The 25500-nt window shown below is 37.9% G+C and overlaps 2 pseudogenes; both read right to left on the reverse strand.

The window, feature by feature from the left end:
• Positions 1 to 929: 929 nt before the first annotated feature.
• On the reverse strand, positions 930 to 8408 carry LOC144251407 (coiled-coil domain-containing protein 126 pseudogene; annotated as a pseudogene).
• A 14594-nt stretch (positions 8409 to 23002) lies between these two features.
• LOC144251408 (NTF2-related export protein 2 pseudogene) lies at positions 23003 to 23280 on the reverse strand (annotated as a pseudogene).
• Between the last annotated feature and the right edge of the window lie 2220 nt (positions 23281 to 25500).

A 25500-nucleotide genomic window follows, 5' to 3' on the forward strand; every position in this document is an offset into this window, starting at 1 on the left:
CAGGGTCTCATTATGTTGCCCAGGCTGGCCTTATACTCTTGATCCTCCAGCCTCAGCCTCCCAAGCAGCTGGGACTTCAGTTATGGGACAATGCACCCAGCTAAGAGGTTGAACTTTTAAAGCAACACTCATGTATGTGAAAAATCATGAATACTTTAGTTACTTTTAATTTTATCATAAAAAATCTCTCATTTTTTAGAATACATTCTAGAAATTTTTAACTGAGATTAAAGAATATTAGTTTAATGTTGTTATTAAATTTCCCCAGTGTTAAGAATAGCTTATGAACAGTGACTGCTACCCATTTCAAGACTATACTCTTACAAATGTAATTTTTAAAACTATAGAATAATTAACCTTCAATTATTTTGAATGATAGTACACATAAAGACATTCTTTGAGTCATGATTTCAAAACATTATTTTTAACATTATACTTCCTTTCTCTGCTCATAATCTTAGTAACAAAATATACTACTGGAAGTAAGCACATTTTCTAATAGTTTTAGTCAAATAGTTACATCTATTGAGAACAAGTGATAGAATGATTCAATAACAATATTCTCCAATTGTCTAAAAAATAAGTAATATACTTAAATAAATAATCTATAGAAATGAATGTCTTTTAGTGTTTTTATTCCAGATTGATCGCAAACACAAAAGATTTATATAAGATCATCAACCTCCTTATTACTACATTAACCATGTTATCTAATTCCCTTTAAGAATATAATACTTGCCTGACAGTAAAATAATAACATATAAAAATTTTATATACAGATTTAAGAGTTCCATGAATCCAGAACCTTCCTTGAAAATGCATGGAGCTTATAAAAAGTATTATTTTTGTCCTAGCCAGCAATTAAAAAGCCCTTTTGCCATAGGATAAAATCCATAGTCTATGCAGAAGCTCAGGGTGATCTTCAACTGCTATCTAATGGTGCCTGATGCATTTATCCTTTTGTTTGTGGTTACTGGCACCAAATTCCCACTAGTTCCATTGTTTATGCTGGTGGAGAAGCCATTAAAACAATATAGCCAACTTTGTTCTCCAGCTTCACCAAGCATTGCAAAATATCATCTAAAAGGACAGGGATTGGTCTTTAATCCCATATCCTGCCACAGAAGCACCAGTCTCAATTTCCACTGTGTTCTTACTTTCCTCTGCTAGAGCTTCGAAATATATTTTGCTTAAATCTGGTATATTGACACTGCTTTGATGTCTGGGTTGTTGAAAAGTGTAGTTCAGTTACATCAATCCTCAAATGAGTCCAAGTAACAGTAAACTCAATTTCTAGGATATTGTAAAACACATTTCTGATGAAGCAAACAGATTTGATTGAAAAGTGGTAATTGAAGACAATCTGCCAGTCAAGACTTTTGAAAGAAAAAAAAAACTCTTCTAATATTATGTAATATTCATCTTCAGCAAAGTTGCTTCAACTCTTATATTAACTCTGTAAAACAGTATCCAGGAGATGAATCTCAAAGAGCAAGTTTAAAAAGGGCATTGACTTCCTCTCTCTCCCAAAGTAGAACAGAACTGAGCTGGCAAAAGTTCACCCATTTACCAGTAGATCCAGGAATCCAGTATTTTTTCCCAAAGGTCCAATTTATGTTTTACTTCCAATTTCTGTTAAGACAATTTATACATTGACTTATTGGTCCCATTTGTGAACAGTCTCTTAATTGTAGGGTAAGGAAAAAATATTTTGTCAGTTAAGATTGTTGTTCTAGGGCTGGGGATGAAGCTCAGTTGGTAGAGTACCTGTTTTGTGTGCACAAGGCCCTGGGTTCAATCACTAGCACCACCAAAAAAAAAAAAAAAAAAAAAAAAAAAAGATCATTGTTCCAAGTTAGATTTTTATCATCCTAATTGAGAATTGACCCAAAGCATCACCTCACAGGTGAGCACTTTAAGACAGTTCAAACAACCAAATTCTAGAGTAGAATTAGTATTAATTAACTAACTCTGCTTAACCTCTCTGGTCCAGTCTTCTCATTTGAAAAAAAAAAAAGATAATAGCAGTTCCTTTTACAACCAGAATGAAATAATTGATAGGTATGAAAAACTGGTTACAAGTCTTGGTCCAAGACCAGAAGTTCAATGATAATAAGTAATTGAAGAAAGTGTGCAGATTCTTAGCCATATTCTCTTCAGATTTGAGACCTTCTCACCCATATAGAAATGCAGCATGAATGCAGTGGAAGATGGTGATACAGTAAGCATAATAAGAGCAATGCTAACATGTCTATATTCTCAGGCACAGAGCCCCCAAACCTCTGAATGCTATCTCACATGGAAAAATGCTCTGCAGATTAGTTTAAGGCTTTCAGGTTGGAGAGGTTTCCCTGGATTATCCATATGGGAACAATATAATCACAAGGGTCCTTATAATAGGGAGGCAAGGGCATCAGTTTCAGAGATGCGATGAGGGGAGCTGAAGTGGGAATGATGTGATCAAGAAGAGCCCAGGAATGCAGGTGTCCTCTAGAAACTGAAGAAGAAAGGTAAAGATTCTCCCCTAGAGCTTCCAGAAGAAATGCAAACCTGCCAACATCTTGATTTTAGTCTTATAAGACTCTTTATGGGTTCTTGACCACCAGAACTAAAATGTGATATTTTAAGAAAAAAAACAAACAGAACAAGAAGTAAGAAATATGGCTGTCTGGCTCCCCCATTCTAGCAACACTGGACTGAGCCCCCACTGGGCTCACACATGCAGAGACACCCTGGCTTCTCTGCTCACCCAGTTGCAGCAGAAACATCCAAGGGAAGAGGGAAGGGAGGGTCTTGGCCATAAGGAAGAGACAAAGAGCTTCCCCTGCACAGCAGGGATTGCTGGCCCATCCTGAAGCCATTGCAGTGGCAGAGGCCCTGGGGTGGGATCCCTACCTGTGGCACCTACCTTATTTTTAATATGTTTGGCTTAGTTGCACATTTGTGTACCTTAATTTTAAATAATGGCTGTATTTTAACACTAGCTTACAAAATTCATGAAAATTTAGTGGTTAGCTCTTCTAGCTGCTAAAAATTGATACCAGCACATGACTCAATGGGGACATATTAGAAGGATTTCCTTTAAATTCAGGAAGAAGACTCACAGGCATCACTACTTCTGTTAACACTGCACTGAGGGTTCTATAAGTTTATAGGAGAAAATTTAAAAATGAAGCACATAGGAACTGAAAAGATCCAAAAGCAACTGTCAGCACTTTCCGAATATGTGGCCATGTAGGTAAAAGATACAAAACTGGTTGCTTAGCTATTAGCTCAAAAACTGATGCTATATTTAAACACTAGCCATACTTAGAAGATAAGAGAGAACATCAAATGGCAACAAAATATAATGGTTTCTAAGATTGCATCTGACAAAATGATGCAAGGTATTTATGGAGATCATTATAAAAACTGTTGAAAATAGGAAAAAACAACTACATAAATGCAGTCTGCAAGAAACACTAGCAGAAAGACTCCATATTTTCAAGGTATAATTGTTCCTAACTTGAGCTAAAGATTCATTAGAAGGCCAATCAAAAGCCCAGGAGGTTGTCCATAGTACTTAAAGGAGTACCCCATGTGGCTCAGGCAAGATTCTTAACACAGGGGACAGATACCATTTAGGGGCTCTGAAAACATGGGTAAAAAACAATTACATCTTTATTTTCACTCACTTCTAACTAAACTCAACATTTATTTTAATCATGAAAGTAGACAGGCCATACAGGTTCAGCATGTCCTGTGCATTGTTATCCTCATAAATTGCAGATATTTTTATATCAATCACCATGTGGTTGGAAATATTGTTTGTGTCTCTCATATAGTCAAAATAACATTAGTTATTAAGCTCCCCACCATATTTGTTATTTTACATGCTAATTAATAACCAAGGATGCCTACCATATTAAAATTTCTAGTACCCTCATTACTGCACTACAATAATTGCTTTTCTCTGTAATGCCAGTTGCAGGTGTTCAGTATATGCAAGCATTACTCTGAGAAGATGCTCATAGGCTTCAGCAAACTGCAGAATGTATTTGTTCTTGGCACACAAAAAGGGTTAAGAAACTCCAAAGGAGTTGGGATGTTTCTGGGACATTAAGTTACTGGGCATCATGGGTATTTCAATGAATTCTGGAAAGGTATATGCAAGCCGTGCTACCTTGAGTGTTACTGTGGCAATTTCTCAAATACAACAAATTTAGCAGACCAGCCAGAGTCATTCCTATTGCATGCAAAGTGGTCCCTCCAATGGGAACCACACTGTTGGTCTGAGGCAAGTGAGGATTATCCCATAAGCTGCTTAAGATAAAAAGCCTGTTCCCTTTCCCAGCCTGAGCCACAGCAGGCCTTTCTTAATTTTTTTAAAGAGAGAGAGAGAGAGAGAGAGAGAGAGAGAGAGAGAGAGAGAGAGAGAGAGGAGAGAGAATTTTTAATATTTATTTTACTTTTTTTTTTTTTTAGTGGACACAAAATCTTTGTATGTGGTGCTGAGGATTGAACCCGGGGCCGCATGCATGCCAGGCGAGCGCTCTACCGCTTGAGCCACATTACCAGCCCAGGCCTTTCTTTATAAATGTCCCCTGATTACCTTGATTACCTTGCCCTAAATCTCCCCTGTATTCCTCTGCTCAAACATTTTTCTTCTCACCACTTTGGTTAACTCCCCTCTCCCCACAATCATAATTACCTTGGCAAGGACCAAACACAGATTTCAGAAGCAGATCACACAGGGTATGAGTGGGGAGCACTTCCCAGTTGATAGATCTTGTGATGTCTCTCAGCCTGCCTCAGCCTCAGCTTTCACATCTATACAATGGGGATAATAAGGTCATACAACCAACAGGGTTTTGTGAGAATGAAAAGCATTTGCTTTGCTTAGTTTCATTACAGTGCAACAAGTCATCACATATTAAGACCCTACAAATGATTCTGTGAGGACATTTTTCCTAGGTATCGAGTGCATATCATTTTATGTTGCTTCCACATCCACTTTTAAGTATAACTTTCATACAAGAAGCAGGGCTTGGTCACCCTAACTGTTCCCAGTACCATAAGGCACCCCATGGCTCCTGCTGGTGGCCTCAGATTACAACTCTGAAGGCTTCCTTCTACTTTCCAGCTACTTCCCTTCAAGGGAAAAATTAGACATGGCCCAGGAGCTTAGGTGACCCCTCTCAGTCACATCATGATTTCCTGGAATTACTGCCTGCTTTCTTCAAACCACCAGTCAAAGCTCCCCTGGGGAACCTATCTGGATCACAAGCTCAGCCCAGTAAGTGTGTAGGCCCAGAAGTTCCTCTCTTCCTCTCTGCTGTGCTCTCTGACCTAAGTATGGCCTCCATATGTGCTATGCACTCCCCTCAGGGAGTCTGTAAGTCCTACAGACTCTTTAGCTTTCACACTGTGATTCTGTGCCTGCAATCTGAGCCCTGATGGTGAAGCCTCCAGAAGGGCCCCATGCAGGTGGGTCTTCTCTCTGTAGCTACCAGCTGAGTTGATAGAGATACTGAGAAACTCCAGGAGTTTCATCCAAAAGGAGAGAAAATAATAGATTCATTCCCCAAAATAAGGTATACAAAGCTTAGTCTAGGAAAAAAAAAGAGAATGACTTTTGCAGTGTAGTCTTTCCTGAGGAAGAATAATTGATACATGATCAAAATATGATCATTTAAAAATGTTCATATTCTATATAACACTAACTTTGAGACCTTATAAACAACGATTCTGATATGCCCTTAATATTGAGTTTTAAAGATTTAAACTCTATGTAGATCATCAGCTGGAGAGCACCTTGATTGTATACAATTTATATACAATTTCAAAGATCACAATCTGTTAGTCTAAATGCAAATGTTATTGGACTTCATAAAATCCCCAAATTCCACATTTAAATTGCTAAAAAAGAGTTCAAGCATAAAATTGAAAACAAGTTTTGTCCACATACTTGTTCACATTAATTACCAAAGTTTTGTAACTGTCAAAAATTCTGTTAATTATTTACAATAGTAGAAACCCAAATGCATGTCAAAAGTGCATATTTATTTGAGTATATCTATCTATGTGTGTGTGTGTGTGTGTGTGTGTATACACATATACATATGTGTGTGTATCTAGTATATGCTAAATTAACTGTTAATTATGTGATTGTAATCATGTTGATTTAATCATTCCATACTATACATTAAAACAGATTTTACTCCATAAAGTATACAAGTATTACTTGCCAATTAAAAATAATATTGTTTTAGTTAGGTGTTTTTTTCTTTTCTTTTCTTTTTTGTCACTGTAACCAAAGTACCTAACAACAACTACTTACAGAAGTATTTATTTTGGCTCATGGTTTCAGAGGTTTAGTCCATGATCAGCCAACTCCATAGCTCTGGGCACAATGTGAGGCACAGCGTCACGGTAAAAGGAACTTGGGACTTGACAGCAGGAAGGAGAGGGAGAGGGAGGGAGGGAGAGAGAGAGAGGGAGGGAGGGAGGGAGGGAGAGAGAGAGAGAGAGAGAGAGAGAGAGAGAGAGAGAGAGAGAAAGCTTCTCTCCCAGGGACAAAATATAAACCCCAAAGGTATGGTCCCAGTAACTTACTTCCTCCAGCCACACCCTAATTGCTACCTACAGTTACCAACCAGTTAATCCAATCAGTGGATCACTCCACTGATTAGGTTACAACCCTCAAACAGTGATCATTTCTCATTTCACCTGTGAATGTCCTTGTATTGTCTCACATATGCAATTTTGGAATTCACCTCATATCTAACCATAACCAATATTAATTTTAAAAATCATAGTTTCATTCGATAAATGTTGTGTCTAGATGCTGCCTCATAGAGAAATATATTTCTTGTTTGAATAAATAATCTATTTTGTAACTTTAGACACAATTTTTGCCCTGCAATACCTCAGTTTTATCCAGTGAAAACTGAAGGGAAAATTATTTAATTCCTTCTCTCTTATATTATTGTAGAAATATTGGAAAATTGCTACACAATGTTTTTAAAGACCAGGAAAGACATGGAAGAGTTCAGGTAGTCATTTATGTAGAGGGACATTTTTCTAAATGACAACATGACTTTAAATACTTAAAAGAATTTAACAACTGTGCTATCACATTTGGCCAATAAATTTATAACAACTGTTGAATATTCAGGACAAGAAAAAGTTTGCATGAGAATTTCTTTTCATATTTATTCTCTTTGAATGAATGGTAATTGGAGCATTTTGATTGAGGAGAATTAAAACAACATAAAAAACATGCCAAAGCTAGACTCCCTAAGTTAGAGACTCCCTACTTTATAATAAAATAGGAAAACAGAAGAATGCTGTTGCCAAGAAATATGTATTTGGTATTTCAAATAATCAACTGGGAGGTTCTAAAACTGCCCATATAAATTATCTTGCATTGTTTTGGGATTTTGATGTACTTATTTCTGTCTGTTGTTTCCTTCCTGTTCTCCTGCCCCTTCCTCTCTCTTTGAGAAAACTAGGCCCTTGCTAACTGTGGGCATATTCCTGGAGAACAGACTCCTTTCTGTCTGAGGAGCTGCCCCTGGGAAGGCTCCTGTTTCTAATGAAGCATGTGGTTTTCCTCATGTGGTCTTTGTGGTCACTGTCTCTTCATGGGAAGAAAATACTGGATTTGGGGCTGTGATATGGTTTTATGTCAGCTGCTAGGAGCAAGTGCAATCAATCCATTCCTACCAAGCGTATTTATAAATGAATCTGCCATAAAACATCATATCTTTTTTAACCAAAATGAACAGTAATTTCTTTGAAGTATTCAAGAAATGTATAAAAATATAAAGAAAAAAAGAAGAATTTGACTTGATTTTACAGAATTTGAATCCAAATGATACTGAAAATTTTAATGTAACTAATTTATGGGAAATTATTTTTAGTTTAATACACTGGATTTTTGTTATATTATAGTTCCCTTATTTAATGCAATGTTTACCTAAAATTATTTAAATAATAATTAAAAACTTCAGTATGTGCCTAAAAACTTTCCATGAAACAATCACTTTCTTTAGCCAGGTGTGTAATCCTATAAAAGTGTGCAGGCCTGTAGTCCCAGGAGCTCAGGTGGCTGAAGCAGGAGGATCACAAGTTCAAAGCCAGCCTCAGCAATTACCAAGGTTCTAAATAATTTTATGAGATACTCACTCAAAATTTAAAAATTTTTAAAAGGGCTGGGGGTGTGACTCAATGGAAAAGCACCTCTGGGTTCAATTCCCCAGTACCAAAAATAAAATGATAAAATAAAATAAAATATTCTCTCCATTTTTTTCTATCTTTTAATTTTTAAATGTATAAAGCATTTAATACTCTATCTTCGACACTTACATGTATTTTGGTCTCACCCTGTAGTTTACTTCCACTTGTTCTTCTTCAGGGTAGTTCATTTCATCATGTGTTTTGATTTTGTTGTTGTGAGTTCATGTTTCTTAGACATCAGTCTGTCAGTGTTAGGGAACAGACAGATGATGATGGTGGAAAGCTCTCAGCCTGGAGAAGAGAACATAAACTACATCAGTCCTTAGAACCAAGTAAAATTTTAGGTTTTCAAATCATTGTCACCTCTCCTCATCACCTCAAGGACTTGCTAATGTACAAAGGACTGCAAACCTTCCCTCCCTGTCAAATTCATTCTCTCTCTCTCTCTCTCTCTCTCTCTTTTCTCTACAACTCCTCCGTGTCCTTCCAAACCTGTGCCCCTCTCAACGCAGCAACTCTGTTACACACTCAGCCTTAAGGTCAAACACAATCCCCAATAGATAAATGCAGGGAAATTCTAGAAAACTTCCTCCCATGCAAAACTAGTTTCACTGAGGGACCTCTAGACCAATCTGATTATGCCAGGCTCACTGATGGCAGCTCCTTTATGCATAAGGGGATCAGAAAAGCTGGATATGCCATAGTGTCCCTATCATGAGTAATAGAAGCCAATCCCCTGCCTACAAATACCACCAACCAACAGGCTGAGCTGGTAGCTGCAATGTGAGCCTGTGAATTGGCAGTGGGAAAAAATCTTACCCTTTATACTGGTTCCAAATATGTTTTCCACATTCTCTTATCTCATGCAGCAATTTGGAAGGATAGAGGTCTCCTGAACTCAAAGAGTTCTATAACTATCTCCACATACATCAACCAGCTACTACAAGCCTTCCAGCTTCCTAAAAAACTTGGAGTTGTCCATTGCATATCACACCAAAATGACTCCTCCCCCATCACACAGGGAAAATCAAAACCAGATCAGCTGCCCTTTCAGATCCCAGTAGATCTCTCATTGCCACATGCTCTCCAACAATGCCCAGTAACAGAGACCCACCAAAATATGCCCTCTTTACTTATCTCCACTCCATTTTCCATACCAGTCCACAGACTCTCAAAGCCTTTCTCCACTCTTTCTTTACTTTGACTCCCTAGAATAAAGAAGAGCTACAGCAAATCACAGCCTCATGCCAGATATGCAAAAGAGTGAATCCTAATACATCTTTAAAACCCAGAAAATTTCCTTCTCATCAGGCTAGGGGCCATATTCCTGGGGCAGATTGGCAAATCAACTTTACCAACATGCCCAGAGTAAAAAACTTCAAATACATACTAGTTTTAATAGACACATTCTCAGGTTGGGTAGAGGCCTTCCCCACCTCAAATAAGCAGGCTACCATGGTGGCTAACATCCTCCTAACTAAAGTAATACCTCAGTTTGGGATGCCCTCTTCAATCCAATCCCAAATGGGCCTGAATTTGTCTCTCAAGTAATCCAGAATGTGGCAAAGACATTGTCCATCCCATGGCACTTTCATTGTCCCTATCACCCCCAAGCCTCAGGTAAGGTTGATCGAGCCAATCACACAATGAAAGTCATCATAATGAAGCTATCTTTAGAGACTCACTTAGATTGGGTTAAACTCTTCCCTCTTGCCATACTATGCCTGAGGGCTTTACCCAAAAAGCCATCCCTTGCCTCCCCCTTTGAGATAATGTATGGTTGTCCTCTTCTTCCCCCCCTGGGAATTTCACCAGAGCCTTGGCCCCTCCCCAACCAATATGCTCTTCCCCTCCTCTTCCTTATATGCTCTGAGCTATGGAAGCAACAAGATTTTTTGCTTCTGGATCCAGAGAACTCAGCTGCCTCCTTTCTGCTCAAACCAGGAGAATGGGTCTACTTTTCTTACCCAGGGGAAAGATCCCCCTCTAACCCCAAAATGGGAAGGGCCATTACAGGTAGTCCTGTGTACACCCAATGCTGCAAAACTCCAACAGGAAGGAAAGAAACTAACACCTGATTCATATTTCTAGATTAAAACCAGCAACAAGCCCTCCAGAGGACAATCTCACCACAGCTCCCAGCCTTGCAGGACCCCCACAATTACCCAGATTTACCTGTGAGATATCCCCAGATAACCCTGGCAAGCTCTTTTTTTTCACAGTCATGTACCATCCTCCCTCCCATTCCAGAGGAGAAGAATATACATAAGAATGGGTCTCCCAATAGGATCTAGGAACCATGGCAACACAGTACACCCACACCCTTTTTAGACCTATGTCTACTGGCTTTATACCTGCTAACTCTCTTTCGAAGTGTAGTTCAGGGAAGGCTAAACCCTGTACTATCCTGTCCCACAAGCTGTAGCCAAACTTCTTCTAAGAAGAATTTTAAATTCTTCAATGAAACCCCTCAAAAGACTGTTACCACGATGATCCCCAGGCCTCTGAACACAATAACAATAGATACTGGATGGCCATTGGGAAAAATCCAGGCCTGTTTCCTCCCACACCATGCCCAAGTGGCTGGACATTCAATAGGAAGAATTGCTGGAAGAGAACAATTGATATACCCAATTGGCTGCCTGATTTGGTTAAGGCAAAAATAGTCAAAGAACCTCTTCTCTCTCATAAACATGTCAATATCTCTCTCAATCTGTCAAAGGCTACTAATAATACAAACTATGTCCAGCAATGTTGGCCATGTTTGCAGGCTAGAATTTAATCCCCAAAACTAATAGCAAACCCGATAAATAGTTCTCAGTCTGCACTCAAAGAGGCCTCTTCAATCCAAGACACCACAGCCAAACTCTCAGGTGTCCCTCTCTACCAGGCTGCTCCATTATGTTTTCAGTCATCAGGAAACATACCAGTAGGAGACTTATCTGAGAAGCAATGTCAACAAAAACCTCTCTACCAAAAGGTAGTAAGGCCCACTGCCCACCAGTCTCTGAGGCATCACTCTTATGTGGGATGACTGTATACCTGTCTGCCCCCTGAATGGGCAGGCATATGTACTCTTGTTTTCTTATTTCCCTATGTAGACATTGTTCCAGGAGATACAGAAATACCAATCCCCCTCATGACACACATAAGACCCAAAAGGGTGATCCAATTAATACCTCTCATTGCTACTTTAGGAATTACTGCAGGTTTGGCAACAGGTACAGCAGGTTTGGTTACCTCTCTCACATAATATGATCAATTGTCCAAATTATTCATAGATGACCTCCAACAGGTGACTGAGGCCATACTTTCCCTCCAAAATCAATTAGATTTCCTGGCGGCAGTAGTCCTACAAAACCACTGAGGCTTAGATACACTCACAGTGGAGAAAGGAGTCCTCTGCCTGTTATTAAAGGAAGAATGTTGTTTTTATGTTAATCAGTCAGGGATAATGAAAGATAAGATTAAACAACTACAGGAACAACTAGAAAGAAGAAAGCTGCAATTGGTGCAACAATTCTATTGGGACCTCTTCACAAACCCCTTCATCCACTGGATTCTCCTGATACTGGGACCTCTAGTTGGGGTCTTTTGATTCTGTCCTTCCTTCCTTGAATTTTAAAATTCCTTCAAGGACAAATTAACAAAATCTTTCACCAAATTTTTAATCAGCTCCTCCTCAGGGATTACCAGCTACTTGCCAATGAGCCAGATGACACTCACATCCACACATCCCAAGAAACCTCCACCAAATGCTGAAAGATGAAGATACCAAATGACAACTCCATCAAAGGTCCATCTCTACCCCACCATTCCAAAGAAATAAACCCTTGGTTTTCAGCTGTTTATGTTCTAATCTGCCTTCTCCTGGGCATAGGCCTTTTTCTTTTAGCCCTACACATTGGACAACATGCCCGAAATTAATGCTGTTTATTTTCATAGCTGCAGGGCATGTTCATGGATTTCTCCCCTGAGGAAATCCATGCCTTTAGTGCATGGATATGGGGCCTCCTGGCCCTCCTTCTCCAACCAACTGACCTACCTCCCTCTCTCTAAATGATGCCCCTACTCAGCAGGAAGTAGCCAGATCAAGCTTGGTGCCCCTAAACCAAAATTAAAAAAGGGAAGAATGTTGGTAAAGATGGCACCTGGAGTGTTTCTCTTTAGGAGCTCAGGTCCATGATGCATTGAATAGCATGTGAACCATCACCTCCAATTCCTCTGAATGGCACGAACTTTGAATGGTGCACCTCTAATCCCGGAAGTGGCATGAGCTCTTGGCCAATGCCATGCTCCTCCTCATCTCACGTTGAGCCCATAAATATCAACACCCTGTTTGCTCGCTCGCTCTCTCTCTCTCTCTCTCTCTCTCTCTCTTTCTCGCTCTCTCTCACACACACACACACCTCCTCTCTCCTCTCCCACCTCCCCATCTTCTCTCTCTCTCTCTCCTCTCCCACCTCCCCATCTTCTCTCTCTCTCTCTCAACCCCCTTCTCTTCTGCGACTGGCCATTACAGTCCCACTAATAAAATCTCGGACAAGTAAATGGTTGTTTCAGCTTATTGAGTTTATGGAGCTCTTTCTGCCATTTCTATAGTTTCATGTTGTTTTCTTACTTTCTCTCTCAATATTCTCATACTAATTTTAGGTTTTATTAGAACTTGAATTTTCTCAAAGACTAGACAAACCAGCAGCTTAGGTTTGGGCTCACAGAAGTCAAAAAGCATGATTTGTATATGTCAGATGTGACAAGAGAAAAACTACTGTAAAACAATGCTATCTTAGTGGTGGCTAATTCCTCATTTTCAGAAACAGGCCAGTGATTACATTTGTAAATATTTATTAACAATATCAGAACAATTTCTAAGTTTTCAATATAAATTTTATAAGATCCTGTACTCACAAGTATTCCCCACCACAACTGTGCAGCAGGTCTGTGTAGAGGAAAGAGCCAGCATCCTGAGCAAGGTTCCAGCCACAGGGTCCAGCTCCACACTCTCTGGGGCACCCCAACCCCACACCCAGTTTCCTGCTTGGTGCAGAGGTCTCCCTGCTCACACCCCCTCTCCTCTCCAATGAGGTGTGGAGGTGAAACCTGCAGATGCACCTACTCATCTGCCACTCTGTTCTCCTAGCCCCAGACACCTGAGGAGCCACGCGGCTGTGGCTGCTCTAGGCTGGCACTCCCCACGTGCCATTGGAGCCCCTGGTAGTAATCCAGGGAAGTACAGGCAGGGACAGTGAATCCTTTTTTAAAATTTTTATTGATTTTTAAAATAAATGATAACAGAATGCATTACAATTCTTATTACACATATAGAGCACAATTTTTCAGATCTCTGGTTGTATATAAAGTATGTTCACACAAATTTGTGTCTTTCATACATGTACTTTAGAATGAATGTCCATCATATTCCACCATCCTTTCTAACCTCCTGCTCCCTCCGTTCCCTTCTCATCCCTCTGTCCTATCTAGAGTACCTCTTTTCCTCCCATGCTCAGGGTCAGTGAATCTTAAACCTGGCTGGGCTGGTGACGCAAGGGAGGGAGTCTACAGACCCACTTTCCTGGCTAGTTTGTCCTGTGTTTCCCACTTTCAAGAAAAGAACCATTCCAGGTCTGCTCAGTGGTAGAGCACTTGCCTAATGCACAGGGTTCCATCCCCAGCACCACATTAAAAAATATACATACACTAAATAAAGGTAGTGTGTTCATCAAAAACTAGGAAATATATATTAAAAAGAAGAACCATTCCATATACTTCAGTTTAAAGAGGCCACGTATGATGAGTGAAGTTTGCTCATTAGCATTGTGTCCCACATAGTATATTGAGCATGGATGGTAGTAATATTTTTAGTTGAAAAGAAGTTAGGACAGAAATAACTAATGAGGTTTGAAGAACATAATTATATACAATAAAAACTTGTACAAAAAGTATTTTTGTCTTCTTAGTTTATTTAATGATCCAGACTTGGGGAGGGGGGTAACCAGCCCACTTCAGTTGTAATGTCAGAATTTTATTATGTATACTCCTACTTGAAGACTTGAGAGTGATGGTCAGCAGATGTATTAAAAATCATAAACTGCCATCTGGAGATGACGAATCAAAGAACAAATACCATCATAATAGTGACTTTACTAAGTTAGGGGACTGAACACTTTCAACTGATAAATGAAAAGATTTTGAGACTGTGGTATTGATTTCCACCAAAATATTACTCCCAAAAGAGGCATTTTGAAAAAAAAATGGGATTTGAAGGGAAAGAAACTTGAATAGAGTGGTTTGTGATTTAAAAAAAAAAATCCAGAATCTAGTACCCAAATGGCCCACGGAAAGAAGAATCAAGAATTTCAAGATCCATGATGCTTGAAATAAATTGCCAATTTACTGACCTCCTCTAATTCCTGAAGAGGCTGTGAGCAGAAGCAAATGAAAGGGTAATGAACTGTCTCGACCCCTCGCCGGCAAGGGAAAAAACGACATAGGATTCTTCCTTCAGCAGTTTACTCATAATGAAAAGACAGGAACAAGAGAAGAAAGCACGCGCGCCCGAGCAGTCGGTCTGCCCTAGCTTAAGTAACCAGCCCCGCCAATGAACCAGAACCACGTAGAAGAGTCTAATAGGTGCAGCGCAGCGGAAGCAGGCCAGAGCCCAGCCCACAGCCCAACAAGGAGTTGTTTAACAACTCTAACCGCTGAGTCATCAGAAGCAGGAAGCCAGCGCCATTTTCAGGGTGCGGTCGCCGGCTCCCAACAATGAACCATATAACCCTGAGATCAATACTCTCCTAAAACTTGGTACAAAATTAAGACTAATGAACTCAGCCTATGGGAAAACATTCTTGCTGCATTCTACAATGTTAAAGATTTTAACTTTTGTGTGTGTGTGTGTGTGTGTGTGTGTATGTGTGTGTTGGTGGCAGAACTTAGGAATGTTTTACCACCAAGCTACATTACAAGTCCTTTTTATTTTGAGATAGCATGTTGCTAAGTTGCTGAGGTGCTCACTGATTTGCTAAGGCTGGCCTGGAACTTCCAATCCTCCTGCCTTAGCCTCCTGAGTCACTGGGATTACAAGTGTGTACTTTTGTGTCTAGATAAGATCTTTAATCCACAGAAAGTTCACACTTGCCTGAGATCAAAGCAGAAATTTTTGCAATTAAAATAATACCAACAGTAATAACAGGACTAGAGAATTTTCATAGCTTGCTAAAGTCACTGAGTTAATGCTAAAAGTGTTCAACATCTTGGCCAAAATATGAAAGTTTTGATTCTTTTTATCTGTTTTCACTCATTCTCAGGTCTTCGGGGAATCAGGAAAGCTCCCCACCCAGCAATCAGCAGCAATAGAGACTCCAGCAATCTCCCTGATTGGTTTTGCTGTATAAAAACAATGCAAGAGGATGCCATTTAGAAAGCAGGAAATTATTATCAATAATACTACTCATATTATTAATATATTCATGTTATTAATATTATTTCATTCTAAGAGAATATTATTCACACTTGGGAAGGGAATTATGGTACCACCATATGGATGAACTTTAAAAATATAGTAAGTAACATAGCCAATCACATACACACAAAATACCAAATGATTTCACATTTGAGATTTACTGAAACCAAAGTCTGATCAAGTCCCTTAATGAAAATTACACACTATATATGATGTACATATACACTCCAGTATGCTTTAAATCATTTCTAGATTACTTATAATACCTAATACAATGTAATGCTATGTAAATAGTAATAATATTGTACTGTTTAGAAAATAATACCAAGAAAAAAATCTTCATGTTCAGTACACATTTACTTTCAATTTTTAAAAAAATCTGAGCTTGGTTGAATCCACAGATATGGAGCCTGGAAGAAGGGCGGCCCATGCTAACTGTTCTCCATGTATGATAAAATGATTATTTCTATCAATATAACTGGTATTATAAGGCCAGAAATAAATTAATATATTACTCAATTGATTTAAAAATGGGGTAATAATGCTACTTTTTTAATGGTTGTTGAAAACATTACAAAGCTCTTGACATATCATATTTCATACATTAGATTCAAGTTGGTTATGAACTCCCAATTTTATCCCAAATACAGATTGCAGAATCACATCGGTTACACATCCACATTTTTACATAATGCCCTATTAGTAACTGTTGTATTCTGCTACCTTTCCTATCCTCTACTATCCCCCCTCCCCTCCCCTCCCATCTTCTCTCTCTACCCCATCTACTGTAATTCATAACTGGTATTATGAAGCCAGAAATAAATAATATATTACTCAATTGATTTAAAAATGAGGTAATAATGCTACTTTTTTGAAGACTGTAAGATATGTTTACTCAATATGAATACAAAATCTTGAACATAATAGTAGCACACAGAATGATTCTGGGAGGAAGAAGGCAAACATTGATCCTTCCTCCAATAAATCCTTTTCTATTTTTTATTATGTTCACAATGAAATCACTAAATCAACTCTTGTAGAAATAGATAGTGTTAACATTTCTTGTTTGTGGCCCACTTTAAGCAAGTGACAAGACAATTCCTGGGAAGAATGCAAACATCAATCCTAAAATGGCAATCCCTGGGAAGAGGGAAAACATTGATCCTTTCCCAGTAAATGTTGAATCATGACACAAAGAAAAGACCACTGACTCCAATTTTAAATTAAATTAAAGCAAGCTTATGTTTGTGTACACTGGAGCTGGCCAGGACTGTCTCTCCTGAAAACCCTGGGCTAGAGATCAGGGTTTATAGCACAAAAAGTTACAAAAGTGGGGTATGTTGGGAACTTACAGCTAACAAGATTTTGACAAGCATAATACAAAGGCAGATAGCAGGTTAATGATCTAAATGGCTTAACATTTCAAGGTAGGGTATAAATTCAGCTCCCAACATCAGAATTTATGAGGTGCCACTAAGGTTTTAGAAAGGGTTGTTATCTGATTAGGGTAAGCCAGGCATGGGTGGGTTCACAGCACAGGTGGGAATTCCAAGCAAGTTTAAAACATCAAAATATGGCCAGGCCAAATAGAAATCCTAGTTCTCTTACAGAAAACAGAAATGAAACCTTTTGATGAGATGATGTTAAACCATGATGCAAAGAAATGACAACTTACTCCAATTTAAATCAAATAAAAGCAAGCTTGTAATTCCGGCCAGCTGGGGCTGTCTCTCCCTGAAACCTGCAGGAATAGAAGACAGCTCTCTAGTATCGCAGTTTTATAGCACAAAAATTTGCAAAAGGGGGGGGGTGTCTTGAGAATTTACAGATAACAGGATTTTGACAAGCATAATACAAAACAGGTAGTAGGTTAATGGTCTAAATGGTTCAGCATTTAGGGAGTAATTTTAGATCCCAATATCAGAATTTATGAGGCATCACTAAGGATTCAGAGACGGTTGTTATCTGGTCAGGGAAAACCAGGCATGGGGGAGCTCAAGGCATGGGCAGGCATTCCAAGCAAGTTCAGAAATTGCAAAAATTTATAGTAAAGCAGAAATTAATTTTCCATGCCTTTGTGGCAAGATGGTTCCCAATCTTAAAACAGAATTAGGCTGAGTTTATTAATGGCTCCCAGTCTTAAGATGGAATTAGGCTGGGTTCATCATAAATTCTTTCCTAGTGACAATGAAACCATAAATTAATCCTATCTCAGTGATAATATGATGATCCCCAAAGTAAAAGATAAGCACTGAATGAAAACTGAGCTCTGGACCCTCCATCCTTTTCCAGTAAAATCAAGTTTCAAATTTATACATCTTTTTTTCCTGAATGCCCAAACTGACATGTTCTGTTAAAATCTCCAATAATTAAGTCAACTGCCAGTGTTTCCTATAAACACCCAAACCTTTCCAGTAACTAGTGGCCATTTTCTACCCTAAAAAAGGAGCCCCTCCAATTCCTGACTGATTGACTTCACAGCTAAATAAATAGCATTGATAATCCAAGAGGTATGTTTCCAACTGCATCATTTGTGCATACAATGAATTATTGTCTCAAATTAATTCAGGTTGTTTTGTTAGAAGAACTATTTCTGGCCAGGTGCAGTGGCAAATGCCTGTAATCCCAGCAGTTTGGGAAGCTGAGACAGGAGGTTTGAGAGTTCAAAGCCAGCCTCAGCAATGGTGAGATGCTAAGCAATTCAGTAAGGCCCTATCTCTAAATAAAAATAGGGCTGGGGATTTGGCTCAGTGGTTGAATGCCCCTGAGTTCAATCCCCAGTATCCCCCACCTCAAAGGTAGTATTTCTGCAAAATGCTAAAAGAAAACAGTTATAAAGTTCTATAAGAACAATACAAAATAAAATTCACAAAACCAAAAACAATTTACATAATAGCTTTGAACCAAGAAGCATAATTTTTATAACATCACTAATACATCTTGGGTATCTATTTCACATCCACAAAGATTCATATATTTATTAACACAATTACATACAAATTTTACTTTAAAAATCATATAAAAATTATATAAAAAATTAAAAAAAAACTCTTACAAACCTAAATACTTTTTACAATTTACCTAAGATTTACTTAAGCTTTTAATTCTATCCAGTTTACTTCAAGACCATAGTAATCTTTTTTGGGGTAAGGCGAGAGCTAGACCAGGGGTTGAACTCAGAAGCACTCAACCACTGAGCCACTGGGACACATCTCCTGCCCAATTTTGTATTTTATAAGAGATAGTGTCTCACTGAGATGCTTAGTGCTTCACCATTTCTGAGGTTGACTTTGAACTCTCTATTCTCTTGTCTCAGCCTCCAGAGCTTCTGGGATTACAGGCATGTGCCACCATGCTGGCTCGAGATCACAATTATCTTTAGACCAAAAAACTCTTTTGAATACAACTTTGAATATGCTGAATTCTAGCTTCCTCAGAACCATTTCTTACATGGAGAAAGATGAGAGGCAGAGCCTTAAGTCAGGTTTGGCTGGCCCCTTGACAAATCTTAAAAATGTGTTTTATTTCTTAATCTGATTCTTGCCCCACTTTGTCATATTATTCTACAAATTTCTCATGTACCATTTCCTGAGTCTATCTAAGTATAAGTTAACATAATGAAACATTACATCTGAAACATAATCAGAGAGGATAAGAGAGCTCTTAACTTTCTTTTTGTGGAAAAATTGGCAGAATGTTTTCATGTTCCACATTGTTAACCTTTGAAAAAATCTGGCTTTTCTTACTGCCTTTCAAAAACACAAATTCCCATCCCAGTGTACACAGTAAGACAACATTGTGTATATCACCTATTGACAACAGGTTACTTTATCAAGCTATAAAACATCAAGTGACATGAATAAACACGAACCAAATTTGTTATTTCTATAAAATAAGTTTTATTTTAAAAACTTAAGTTTTACCTAAAAAACTTTTTTATAAACCTGAAATTACCTAAGCTTATCATTATCAAAATACCATCAACTTTAAGTGAATTCCCCACTGTCAATTGAACCCATAGGCTCCTTTTAGGCCTTTTTCTTACATTAGGCATATTGCTATTCAATGTATTCAATGGAGGAGGCCATTTCCTTTCTTTTTTGTAGTCTTTCTTGAAGATCCCTTTGCAGAAGCTGCCAACAAAGCATGTTTTTTTTTTTTTTTCCTTTTCTTTTTTGTGGTTATTTACCCTGCCAGGCTCTCCATGCATTTAGTTTTATGGGATATAGTTAAAGCCAAAATTGCTTTGCCCCAGTGATGTATATCCCCTGGCCGAATAGTGTCCTTTCAGACCTTAAAAGGGGAGACTATTTCTATCCCTTGTTCACAAGCTGACAGTGCTGGAACTTACTGCCACATTCTTTCTGACCAGCTGCCTCCACTCCCTACCCCCACCATGGGCAAAAGGGACTAGAAGGCAGGGCAGAGACCAGGTTCTCTTTGTCCATTTTTCTACAGTCCAGGCAGCTTTTCTGGGATTTCTTTCCCCCAGCGAACGACTGGCATTCTTAAACCACCATGAAATGATCTGCAGCTGCCGGGATCAGGCTTTCTTCTGGTGTCCCGCTATACTGCATACCAAAGGCAGTAATTTGGGGCACCTTCAACTTAGTTTCTGACTGTTTAGACTCCTTATCATGCAACTGCATAAATGCCTGTATGTACAGAATCTCTTCTATATACTTTACACTTGAGAGATCAACTTCAACTGCAAGATTGTATAATAATTCAGAAAAAATATTCAAAGGCCAGATTATGTTACAGTAAACATCTTTCTCTTACATAGGCTTAAGCCTATAAGTGGCCCATTCAGCAAAGATCTGTCTTCTGGAGACTTCTGATAAGATCAATGCAACATGGCCCATGTCTTAAAGGGTCAGTAACAGAGACAAAAATGAAGTCATACAAGAGAGAATCACTGAAACCAGGGTTGGCAGAATAGAACCTTTAAAACAGACAGATCTGCACATACAAATTTCTTCCACTTACTTCACCTTTGACAGACCAACTTCAAGATTGTGTAATACCCCAGAGAGATATTTAAAAAGCCAGATAATTACAGTAGAATATTATCTTAGACAGGCTTATATCTATAGGTGACCTTTTTTACAACTACCTTTAATTTTGACAAACCAATTCCAGTTGCAAGATTGCACTAAAAAGAAACAGAGAGAGAAAAGAAGAGAGGAGTGACAAAACGATGGCTGACAGAATGGAACCTTTAAATTGACCAGCCAAGATCTTTCCCAAGAGACTATAGGATAGGATCAATGCAGTGCTGGCCATGTCTTAAAAGGGGTAGCAACAGGTACAAACAAAACAAAAACACAGACAGACAACCAGGGAGGGGAGAATTCCCAAAGTCAATACTGTCTAACAGATGATAACCTACAACAGAAATATCCCTAAGTTTTTTTTTTTTTTTCTTAACAAGGCAAATTTTGTTTTTTCAAGTTATAAAAATATGAGCATGTCAAAAATAGTCAAGTCCATATAAGAGCAGTTCCAGCCATTTAAAAGCTATACAGATTTGGGGAGAAAGTAATTTACAATCATTCAATTCAGTTATTGCAAATTATATGCAGCTTTTATTTGTGACTGTTCTCCACAAGGAAAAGTATTTGGGCATATTTTTTCTGGTAGAGCTGTGGATTAAAAAAAAACAAAATAAGGATAAGCTCACTTTGAGTAGAAAATAATGTGTAATTTTTGATCAGTACTAAAATAAGGTGTGCTTTAAATGTTAGTTCAACCCCCTTTTCACATTTAATTCTATTTGAGAGTATATCAGAAATATAGTGTGTAGCTTTGGGCAAGATATAAATTTAAGTGATAAGAAACATTAACTTTGGTTGCAATGTAGAGACAAAGCAGGGGTATTTAGTGTTGACATTATAAATTGCAAATATTTTAAAAGGTTAACCAATAATGAGAGCTAAGTTTTTTTTCTTTCCCTCTTATGTACTCAAGACAAAATTAATCAATTTGTTCTTTTGAAGTTTATCACGAAGATCCATTTTTCTCTATTTTTATCTCAAAAATGGTGATGAGAAAGTCATATAACAGAAACATTTTTTAAAATAAATGTGCCCAATGCCATATGGAGAAAAGAATCACGAACTAAATAAAATTAACTTTAAATAATATATACTACAGTTGACAGTACAAAGTAAGGAGGAAGGAAGTCACTCATTTTGGGGGTGGTTAATACATAGGGATATTTCAACTTAAAGTTCACTGGAAAACTTAAGGGTGACATAAAGAGATAACAATGGCTTTGTTTCCAACTTTCCTCAGACCCTGTTACAAGGTTAGACTTATAGCTGACATTCAACCCATAATTTCTTGAATAAATAGAGATATATAATGGTGAGAAGTATAAGGGGAATTGTCAAGACCTTAAAAAAATATTATTAGAACAAAAGTGAGAATTATTACATTTGGCAAGAATAAATATTAACAGTAATTTAAATCTTAAAAATAGGTTATATTTTTAGGAGGTAGTAAACAAGTACAAAATTTTACCATTTGGTCACCCCCTTAACTTTTGGCTTCACCTTGGATATTTCTACATTTTTCATTTCTCATTCTCCCATTGAAGCTATTAGTTCTTCTACCATTCATTACCAAAATTTCTAGACCTGGAGCTGCCAAGATACATGTTTTTAAGAAATTTTAATCCACCAAATACACCCCAAATTCAGGTGTCAATTGAAAACATTTTTTAATCTATCTAGTTATCAATTCACTTATAAAGTAACAACTCAAAATAAGAAAATATAACATGAAAAATCTGTTAACTATTCCACATGCAATTCTAACATGTCATAGTAGTTATGAACTGAAAAACTATACTATATATTCCAATTACATTATCAGTATTAACTGAAAATAGGCTTGTGCTTTATTAAAAAAAATTAACCTATTAACAACAACAACAACAACAGAAACAAAAAAAATCTCACTTACTCCCATATAGATATATTGTGCTGATACTCCAGATACTACTACAAAAGGATTCCATTTTTGTGATTGGCTGGGTTCACAGTGAGTATGTTAGTACCAAGATCATATATTACTATTAGTTTAATAATGGCATTAGTGAATGTATATAAGGCATGTAAAAAACTAATATTAAAGCTCTTAAGGGCAATAAACTGGCAGCTGCCAGAAAAGGTGTTGTGAGGAATAAAAAAACATATTGAAGAAACTTAATTTCAGCACAAACTGGTTTACAGTGTTTTTTCTAATTAAATGAACTAATTCACACAGACCTCTGCCTCAGGAACTAACAGAACAAATAATAGACCTTTTGCCTATTTACTGACTAGCCCAATCTTGAAAATGAAAGCAATCATTAGCAATCTCCCACACAGTGCTATTAGGAGTGGATTGAGCAATCATCAGAAATTTCTGATTGAAGTAATGTTGTTTGTTTCCATCAAACTTCATGGTTCCACTGATCACAACAAGAACTCTAGGCTGGGAATGGATAGCTTGCTTCTTCTTCTTTTGACCATTGTCTCAAAGTAAATACTGACAAATTCCTCAGTAGCTCTACATGTCTGATCTACATAAGTTTTAAAATCCACTGACATGGTTCTAGGGGAGCCAGAATAAGTATGTTCCAAGAGTGGTGGTGTAACTACACTCTCATGTGTATGCCTCACAATGCTGCAGAATAAGCAAATATTTAGAAAATGAGCAAAACCCACTAAACACAGAGAATTTTCTACCCATCTAATTCTCTCCCTGAAGTACCTTGGTCCATTGTATAAGCACTCTGACCATCCTGAGGTTCTGGCTCTGCACCCATGGTGCCAAAGAGAAACCAGATATTTGTGGGGACAATGAGAAACCAGATGTTCCCATTAAGAGAAAACAGACATGTAGGATCAAGGGTCTTGGCATGCATAACAGGGGACTTACCAGATGACTAAGGGTGTCACAAACTTATGGACTTCAGTTTCATTTTTCTCAAAGTGGACCATGATGGAGCAATCTGTATCATTCAGGGAAGGAAGGTTGAAGTTCCCAAAAGCAGAAGGAGCTTCAGCAGCTGCTGGGATAATCTCTCAGTCCCTCCCTTTACTCACAGAAATAGCTCCTCTGTTTTGATCTGACTTACCTGTCTCCTTATTCTCCTATAATTGGCTCTCAACAAGTTCTCTAGCCACCCTGCATCCTCAGCATGGAAATAAGGTTCCTTAGAGAGCCAGATCTGCCCAAGAAATGTAGAGCAGAGACTGTTCTCAGGTCTCACCAAGAATATAAAATTTGTTACTGAAAACTCAGTTCTTGTCCCTGATGCCAATCCAATAATGGGGACATGGTTTTGAGAAAAAGTAAAAAAAAAAGTTTATTTCTTTGCTAGCAAAGGAGAAGCACAGGGGACTCCTGTCCAAGAGGCTGTAATTCTTGTATTTCTTTTTCTGATAAGTGTTTGTTCAGTTTCTTTGTCCATTTATTAATTGAGCATTTATGGTTTTTGGCATTAAGTTTTTCAAGTCTTTTATATATCCTGGAAATAAGTATTCTATCTAAGATGCAGGTGGCAAAAGATTTTATCCCATTCTGTAGGCTCTCTCTTCATGTTCTTGATTATTTCCTTTGCTGTAAAGAAACATTTAAATTCGATGCTATCCCACAATAATGCTACTTTTAAAAAGTGGAGAACATTGAGTTTTTTTAATAAATGGTGATATTTGTATTTCAGAATTCCAGATAATCTCAAAGCCATATTTTATTTATCAAGACAATGAAGCACATGATATCATGAAAGACTCAACAAATTAAATGCACCCACTAACAAAATCTTCCAATCTTCAGCTCAACATTTGTAATCAGAAGTGTCACTGAGTTTCCTAAGGAAGTAATTGTTCAACTCTCTTATGGACGACTCTTCTTTCTGGAGAATAAGGAATTATAGAATTAATCTATAATTCTGTAATTAATGTGGGAACGGTAGTTGAAAGTAAGCACTCAGCTAGAAGGTAGGGTCTTAATCCAGAGTTAACAACAGAGCTTGAAGCCATGAACTGACCCCAATTGGTGGCTGGATTACAGGTCAGGAGAGCAAAGTCATCCTACACAGTTGATGTGAAGCAGCTGCCAAAGATAAAGTTCCTACAGCAAAACAGGTTTTCAGACCCCAGTCTGCAAGTAACAGACACAGAAAACATAATTTCACTTTCAATTTATTTGTAAGATGTGCTCATTTATTTTTCAGATTATAAAGAATCAAACAGGGCTGGGCTATGGCTCAGTGGCAGAGCACTTGCCTTGCACATGTGAAACATTTGGTTCAATCCTCAGTACCACATAAAAATAAATAAACAAATAAAGATACTTTGTCCATCTATAACTAAAAAAAAATAAAAGATTTTTTTTAAAAAAAGAATAAAAAAATGCATGGTGTTCTTATGATTGCTTTCAGCTTCTAGAACCCTCCAACCTTGATTGACAGTGTAGGGATGATTTCAAAATATTCTTACTAATTCCATGGATAAAATCAATGCTAGGAATCAAAACACACGTGTAGGCACTTCCTAACAATATGTGATAAATAACCCTGCATGCAATTCCCATGTCAGAACTCAAAGAAGTTGGATAGCATTTGAGAACAAAGGAGAAATAAAGACAAAATGAGCTGATTGGCATGGAAGAGAGAACCAAATCAATTCTGGGGAAAACTGGAGGTCCCTATGGGCCTATGGAAGGAATGTTCTGTGGAGTCCATCAAACCAGGGAACAACACAGTGGAGCTCAGTTTGACATCAAAGCTTTCTAAATCCCAGTGTCCACATTTTAATATGAAT

This window comes from Urocitellus parryii (genome assembly GCF_045843805.1).
Source record: "Urocitellus parryii isolate mUroPar1 chromosome 13 unlocalized genomic scaffold, mUroPar1.hap1 SUPER_13_unloc_2, whole genome shotgun sequence".
NCBI lineage: Eukaryota > Metazoa > Chordata > Mammalia > Rodentia > Sciuridae > Urocitellus > Urocitellus parryii.